Below are 7,754 nucleotides of genomic sequence, written 5' to 3'. Positions count from 1 at the left end.
CCCTTTCTGATACTACTAAATAAGAAATTGCTTTTCATTTTTGCAAGCCTTCTGCCTCTTTCAACCTGTTTCTCACTACAGGATGGAGGTGTTAAGTATTTTTCTGCAGGTGAGCCCTTAAATTCCTGGTGAGAACTCTAGGGGCAGATGTTCAAATAATATTAATTTCAAAGCACAAGCACTAATCACTGAGATGAGATGTGAGCAACAATTATTTAAACGTTAGTCATTTAAAACCGAGAATGAAACACTGATGGGAGAGACAGATGCTTAAAAAAAATGTAGATACCTAGCAAAATGATCCAAACTGATTGAGTACAGAATGTATATATGATCAGTAAACAATATTAACAATACTTCAGAAGCTAAAGCAAAAGAAACTTGGATAACATTCAAGTAAATATAGGCCTAGTACACTTTAAAACTGAAAAAAATTATCGTGTTTGCACAATAATGCAATATTAATATGAAAGGCAAATTAATTAAGTGCTCTGTTCAGGAAAACATAGTCTAAAAGGAAAGATTTTGTGTTGCCTAAGACTTACAGCATCTAAACATTATAAATCAAACTGTGACATAAAGGAAGATCGTATTTTGATTTGGGGAAAACTATTTTAAAATTGATGCAGAAAGCTAAAAATAAATGAATAATAATAAGTATAGATATAAAGTGAAAAAAAAAAATAAAAAGACATTTCCATGAGCATAATGAAAATTAAGATAGATTTTATAAGCTTTCCTAAGGTATCTGGAAAGCAGTTATTAAAATGCATTTGAATAAACCAGTATCACACAAACAGTTATTAAAAAAAAAAGATTATATCCTAAGTTACAGTGGATTAATAAAGACAAATAAGCATCACTACATCTTTCTTCCCCTTGAAATTTTTAGATTGTAAGATTCAATTTGTCTGAAGCTCAATATAATCTTCCTTCTTTATTCCTATGTTTTTCATTCTGCTCATTTCTATATTTTTTAGATGGGGCATTCTTTGTCAAAGATGCAGCCACTACTCGTAGCACAAGATAAAAAAAAATAAAATAGATTTTGAACTCTCATATCTGGGTAATTCCTAATGCTGGTGACAGTTCCTCACACAGTAAGACAATTCTATGAAGATGACAAAATCTTTATCTGTCTCCTGTGAGTGGCAAAGATGTGTAATTTCCCGTGTGCGCCATTCAGTAGTTTCTTCCTTCACTCACACATTCTCTGTCCCTGTCATAAATGTATCCCCTGCAAAGCTGGCAGCATATAGTCTGTCTGCCTTAGGGTAAATTTCCATTCCTAAGGAAAACGGAAGTAGAATAAGTTGTTTCTGTTGTTCTATGATTAGGATATTTTGCTAGGAGGAAGGAAAACATAGCTTCTGATTCCTGCTCCTGAATATTTTCACATTTTTCATTTTTCACTAAATAGACACAGAATTAAAAACAACAACCCTAAAGGAATATAGATTAGACCACATATTTGCAGTTTCCTAGCTGTTTTCTAACCTGTAGGATGTCAAACTTCCACTAGGCTCCTTTAATTTCAGTTTTAAGTTACTTCTGTATCCGTCTGCTAAAGCAGCAGAAAAGGAACATGGCATAACTAGCATGTAGGTGTAGGCTCATCTTAACCTTCACACTAAGAGATTCATATCAACAGGTTCTCAAAGTGCACCATGTCCTACTAATATACAAACTATCTGAAAATGCCAGGCTCCTCCATAGTGAATAACAGCTGCTTGCTTTGGCCAACCTAATAATGAATACAGGGCACCACCATTTTTTTTAATTGAATAACTAAGCAGTTTAAATTGAACTCACACACTAAGCAGAGTAGGAGCTTAAGCAGACACCTCTGCATTCTGAATATCAGATTATAGTCATAAAACAGCTCCTCAGTCTCAAGATGAGAGCCCTTTTATGTGTGCATGGAAGTCTACACTTCAGATATTTCCAGGATGCTTAGCAAAGGCACATAAATTAGTTCAGACGTTGACAGGAATGGGAAGTTTTAAAGGGTACTTTCTCCATTGCTGCATAAGATGCAAGTAGAAACTTATTTGGTAACTTTAGACTGCCTTGGCCTTACTGTTATGTTCCTACAATTGTCAGTGAATATGTGAATAATAGCAAAAAAAAGTACTTTGAGTATTTTTACAGAAAATATTGTATAAATCCATTACCTCAATACTGGGAGACAAGCCCCAGACTACACTGAATTTCTTTATAAAATGGAAAGGAAATGGACAAAAAGTATTGGCTTTCCACTTGTATGTTCAATTATAAAGGGATAGTGGTTTCCAGAACCTGTTATAGCATATTGAGTCATGTTGTTCCCTCCCAAGTAGGCTGTTCTTTACTGCTGTTGTACTTCTGTTCAGGATAGCCTCATTAATAATCAAATTGAGGAATGTACAGTATGCTCTCAGATAAGGCAACAGAAGAGTCATAAATCTTGACATTGATACGTGGACAAGCTGCCAAGCCAATGCCTATCTCTGCCTAACAGCTTGAAAAATGCAGGTGTTGGGGTTTGTCTTATTTTTAACACAGCTTATAGACCTGTAATAGGCAGAAACATCAGTTATGGTATGTAGCCAGCAGTACATCCTAGACAAAATGGATGAATTTTCATTGCTACCTCAAAAGAGAGACAGAAAACTTTAAAAGAGTAGTAAAATGTGTATTTAATGCTTAGCTTGCTTTAAGGGTGTCATATATGACTTCTTCTTATACAATGTTAATGATATGGCAGTTCATCTCTGCTCTATAACAGTAACACTGGGGAATATGTAATCCCATAGCTACAGTTCAATCTGTAGCTCATGAAGTTTTATTGTGTACAGTAGGTGACTGCTGTGTGGTTGAACACTTCAAGTTTTTACTGTCATGATAACGACTTAGCAAAAGATCAACAGATTTTAGTAGTGTTCAACACCTGAAGAAACACAGTGATGAAGAATGTTTAAGGCAGACCAGTTCAGTGTTCAACACCTGAAGAAACACAGTGATGAATGTTTAAGGCAGACCAGTTCTAGCCACATATGCAAGAATAATTGTAAAACAATCTTTAAATACTATCTTTTGCAGTAATATGCAGGATAATCTTGATACACTAGAACTACTTTTACTGAACCCAAAATCCACTAGCATTTTTCATCACAGTTGTCACTATTGAAAAAACATTTATAAGACTAAGTTCTTTTACCATAACCAATAGTGAACATCCAGTCATTAATGCAATGCTGATGCAGCAACAGTTTCTTCAGAAACAGAAACCACTGGAAAAAAAAACTACAGTAATATTTTATCAAAAAGGACAACATGTAGTGCCCAAAACAGTATAAGTAATGTAGATGTTCTTATTCTTTTCCAAGGAAAAAGAAAATCTGAAATAGTTTTTAAAACAATACACAAGTCCAAAAAATTTTATCTGAAATTGTTCAAATAAAAAGGTCTGCATTTTCCAACAAAAAATGTTGGAATTGCCATTTTTAGTTTACAAAACATCTTGGTTTTCTCCAATATTCAAACCATTTTCTCAAACACAAAATCCAGAGGAAAAAGATAAATCAGTTTGCTACACATCTTCACGAAACTTACCGGGGGGGGAGGGGGTAGAAGGCCCTGCTTTTAACTATCTAGTTTAACAGATAATAGAATAATAATTTGAACAATTCAACTATCCATCTGTATTCCAAATAAACTCCTTAAAAACATCTCATTTTGGGGATCACCATCTTGTGTGTTTTACGTTATCATCTCCATGTAATATCTGATAAAACCCAACAGAAAGAACAAAAGTGCTTAAATGCAGAAAATCACTAGATGAATACAAGTGTCAGAACAAAAGTTATTTATAAAGCTCTCCTCCTCTTACATATGAAGAACTTTTGAAACAGATGCATGCCATAAAACCTGAGCTACTCTTACCTACTTGAACTAACTCACATTCAAGTAAGCTTCCAAAGCATCCAAGTAGAACTACAAACAAGCAAAATAGTAAACCTGGTTGATACTAAATCAAAGAATTTCTTTTGAGTACAGTTTGTTTCAGTAGAAATGAATACTATTAATTACAGTAGCTACAAACATTTTACAATCTGTGCCCTCTGAAAAATTCAACATTTAAATATATAACAGAAGGCCACATTACCTCACATCATAATCTGATAAGTCATTTGAAATTAAGTTTACAGACTTCTTTAAATTACTGAATCTAAAATAATTCGTTTTCAATATTATTGCAAGTATATCAACTATATATACAAAATTAAAACTTTCTTGGTTTTGTAGTATCACCAATTTACCAGACTAATTTTCAAATGTGAAATCAGGAGAGAAAAATTTACACATAAACTCATTCTAATATAACATTGTTGACATTAACAAAGTCATGGAAACAATAACAGTAAACATAATTTCAACGGTGATTTCCTTGTATGAAGATGTAAGATGAAGTTCCATTTTTTCCTAATATCAAAACAACTTGATAAAGATCTCATACATACACACTATTTATTAATAGCTATAATTTTTTAACATCATAGCTATGTTCACATTACCATGCACCAATCTGCATAAATTTACCAACAGCTATGAAGGTCTCTATTAATACTTTATAGAAACTAACATCAGTCACATAGTAGCACAATGAGCACCATTTTTAATGACACAGTAAATCTAAAAATATAGTAATGTAAACACATACCTTATGTAAGATTTAAAAAGTGACTGAAAGCCTGGTAAAAGTTTGTTTCAAAAAACCAAGATTTCTTCTCATTACTTTACTTTACATACATAAAAATATACAAATATTTTAAAATTATACTCATAAATTTATATTAATTTGTATAGGAATAAAATTATTTCACTTCTTTTACCACACCTCTGAAGAACATTCTGAATAGAAGATAACTATGGTGCCCAGATCTAACCCTGATGTGACAAATAGAAATCTCTGATTCTGATTTATTATTTCCCATTCAGAAAATGTCTTTGTTTAATTAACCCAGAAAGATGGGAGAAAGGAGTAACCAGTATCTGTGAGCAAGGTATCTGTGATAAGCAACTTTTTAGAAAAGTGTTTCAAGAGAGAATCAAGCAAGTCTGTCAGGTATTTTACCATTAAAATATATACTAACATCTACTGTGTACCAGTTTTGAAACTGGCCATTTGGGAAATCAGAGACAATGATTATGTAAGGTGGTACTACATGTAGAGGGATAAAAAGTCAAAAGCATATAACTGAAAGTTCAGTGCATGCTAATATACTGTCAACATTTCCAGAGATGGAATTGATGGCTTTTTGGGATTGTGAAGGGACTACAGTTCACTGCTTTCTGGCTATGCCTGTATTACTCTTCTAATACAGGCATAGCCAGAAAGCAGTGAAGAAGCTCATCCAGGAAAAACAGTATCACTGACATAGTGTGGATGATACTGGAAGCAGAAGGCATGGTAGGTGCCTGATCAGGGTTGCTGGCTGAAGGCATTTTAGCCCTAATCAAACATGATATGGCTGTACTGATAATCCTGTTTCAGATCCAGTTATGGATTGGAAAGCTACAGAGGTGGTTCAAAGACGTTCATTAAAGGTTGCCAGGTTAGACGTGCTTTCTATAAATATAGAACAAATTACACCATAGCCCCTTATTTCTGTCTGGAACAGAATTTAAGGAAATGAATTACTTTCAGGCAAGACATTAAAAGCAAATGAAAAATGTTCTTTTTTACAACCTTTTCCATAAAACAATATAGTTTAATTTTTTTATATTGACTTAAAATACAACAGTGTGAATCTGGACTATACCATGTTTTTATTATGGCTTTTCGCAATTATATTGAAATCTTTCTGAACCTCATAACATGAAAAAGTTTAAAAAGATCACTTGACATAGAAAACTCTTCTTATTTAACTTCGAAGACCTTTTTATGTAGATAAGCCACCGTGGGAAAAGAGAGTACACTTCAGCCATATCCTTTATCTGTACCAAGCATACATAGGGTTTGAAGGATGGAAGCAGGACTTGTAACTTCTGGGATATCTTTTAATTGCCACTGATCTCCTGTGAGATCTTGGACAAGAAGCTTTTCTGGAAAAAATAAATATTTCATCCCAAAATAGATGTAACAAACATCTTAACTCTGCAATAGAGACACAACTTATGGAAAATCAGTAAAATATTTTAAAATCATAGAATCATAGAATTGTTTTGGTTTGAAAAGACCTTTAAGATCATCAAGTCCAACTGTAAACCTGACACTGCCAAGTCCACCTCTAGACCATGTCCATTAGCACCACTTCTAATGTCTTTTAAATATTTCCAGCGATCGTAACTCAACCACTTCCTTGGGCAGCCTGTTCCAATTACTGATAACCTTTTCAGTGAAGAAATTTTTCCTAATATCCAATCTAAACCTCCCCTGGCACAACTTGAGGCTATTTCCTCTTCTCCTATCACTAGTTACATGAGAGAAGAGACCAACACCCTCCTCACTATAGCCTACTTTCAGGTAGCTGTAGAGTGATAAGGTCCTTTTCTCCAGACTAAATAACCCCTGTTCCCTCAGCCACTCCTTGTAAGACTTGTGCTCCAGATCGTTCACCAGATTCATTGCTCTTCTTTGGGCATGCTCCAGCACTTTAATGCGTTTCTTGTAGTGAAGGGCCCAAAACTGCACACAGTAATTGAGGTGCAGCCTCACCAGTGCTGAGTACAGGGGCACAATCACTTCCCTACTCCTGTTGGCCACTCTATCTGATAAAGGCCAGGATGCCATTGGCCTTTTTGGTCACCCGTGCACACTGCTGGCTCACGTTCAGCTGGCTATCAACCAGCACTCCCAGGACCTTTTCTGTCAGGTGGTTTTCCAGCCACTCCTCCCCAGGCCTGTAGCATTACACGGGGTTGTTGTGACTGAAGTGTAGGACCCTGCACTTGGTTTTCTTGAATCTCATACAATTGGCCTCAGGCAGTCAATCCAGCCTGTCCAGATCCCTCTGTAGAGCCTTCCTGCCCTTAAGCAGATCAACACTCCTGCCTGTCTTGGTGTCATCTGCAAACTTATTGAGGGTGCACTTGATCCCCTTATCCAGATCATTGACAGAGATACTAAATAGAGCTGGAAATAAGACAAAATTTATGTTAAAGGCATTCATGAAATCAGTGTATGAAGGCATGATCACAGAACCCTGCAACTCATGCACTATAAAAAGCATAGAAATATTACCTTCAGCATCTAAGTTATCTTTTGATCAATATTTTAGTGTAGTTGCATGAAACTGGCAACTTTAAAACATGTTTCTCCTAAAAGAATTTGAATTATCCACAGATTTAAGACAAAAAAAACTATATTCTCTGATTGTACAAAACATACAGGGCTAAATATCCAGGCAATGTTAGGTTTACCCTGTTAATCTAATTTTAAATTATATATCAAAACATAAAGTGTATATTTTGTTTATCTTAAATGTGAGGAAATAATAATGGGTAATATGAGGAAATAAATGTGGATCTCATTTGAACAAAAGTTTCTTTATCTTACAATACTGGTAAAACTTATTTTTAAAGATGAACACATACAAATGATGAGCATCTTTAAAACTGTATTTTAAATATAACTTTATGCATTCTAACATCTCCTTTAAGTCAGATGTGACAGATGCCACATGTAAGAATCTTACTTTTCATCAGCATGGTTCCAAATATGCTTTGAAAAATCATAAATAAAACACTACTAAAAATATTACTAGATTGGA

The sequence above is a fragment of the Antrostomus carolinensis genome, unplaced genomic scaffold, assembly GCF_000700745.2.
Source record: "Antrostomus carolinensis isolate BGI_N321 unplaced genomic scaffold, ASM70074v2 scaffold832, whole genome shotgun sequence".
NCBI lineage: Eukaryota > Metazoa > Chordata > Aves > Caprimulgiformes > Caprimulgidae > Antrostomus > Antrostomus carolinensis.
The sequence above is the reverse complement of the archived record's forward strand: the minus strand, read 5'-3'. Positions refer to the sequence as shown.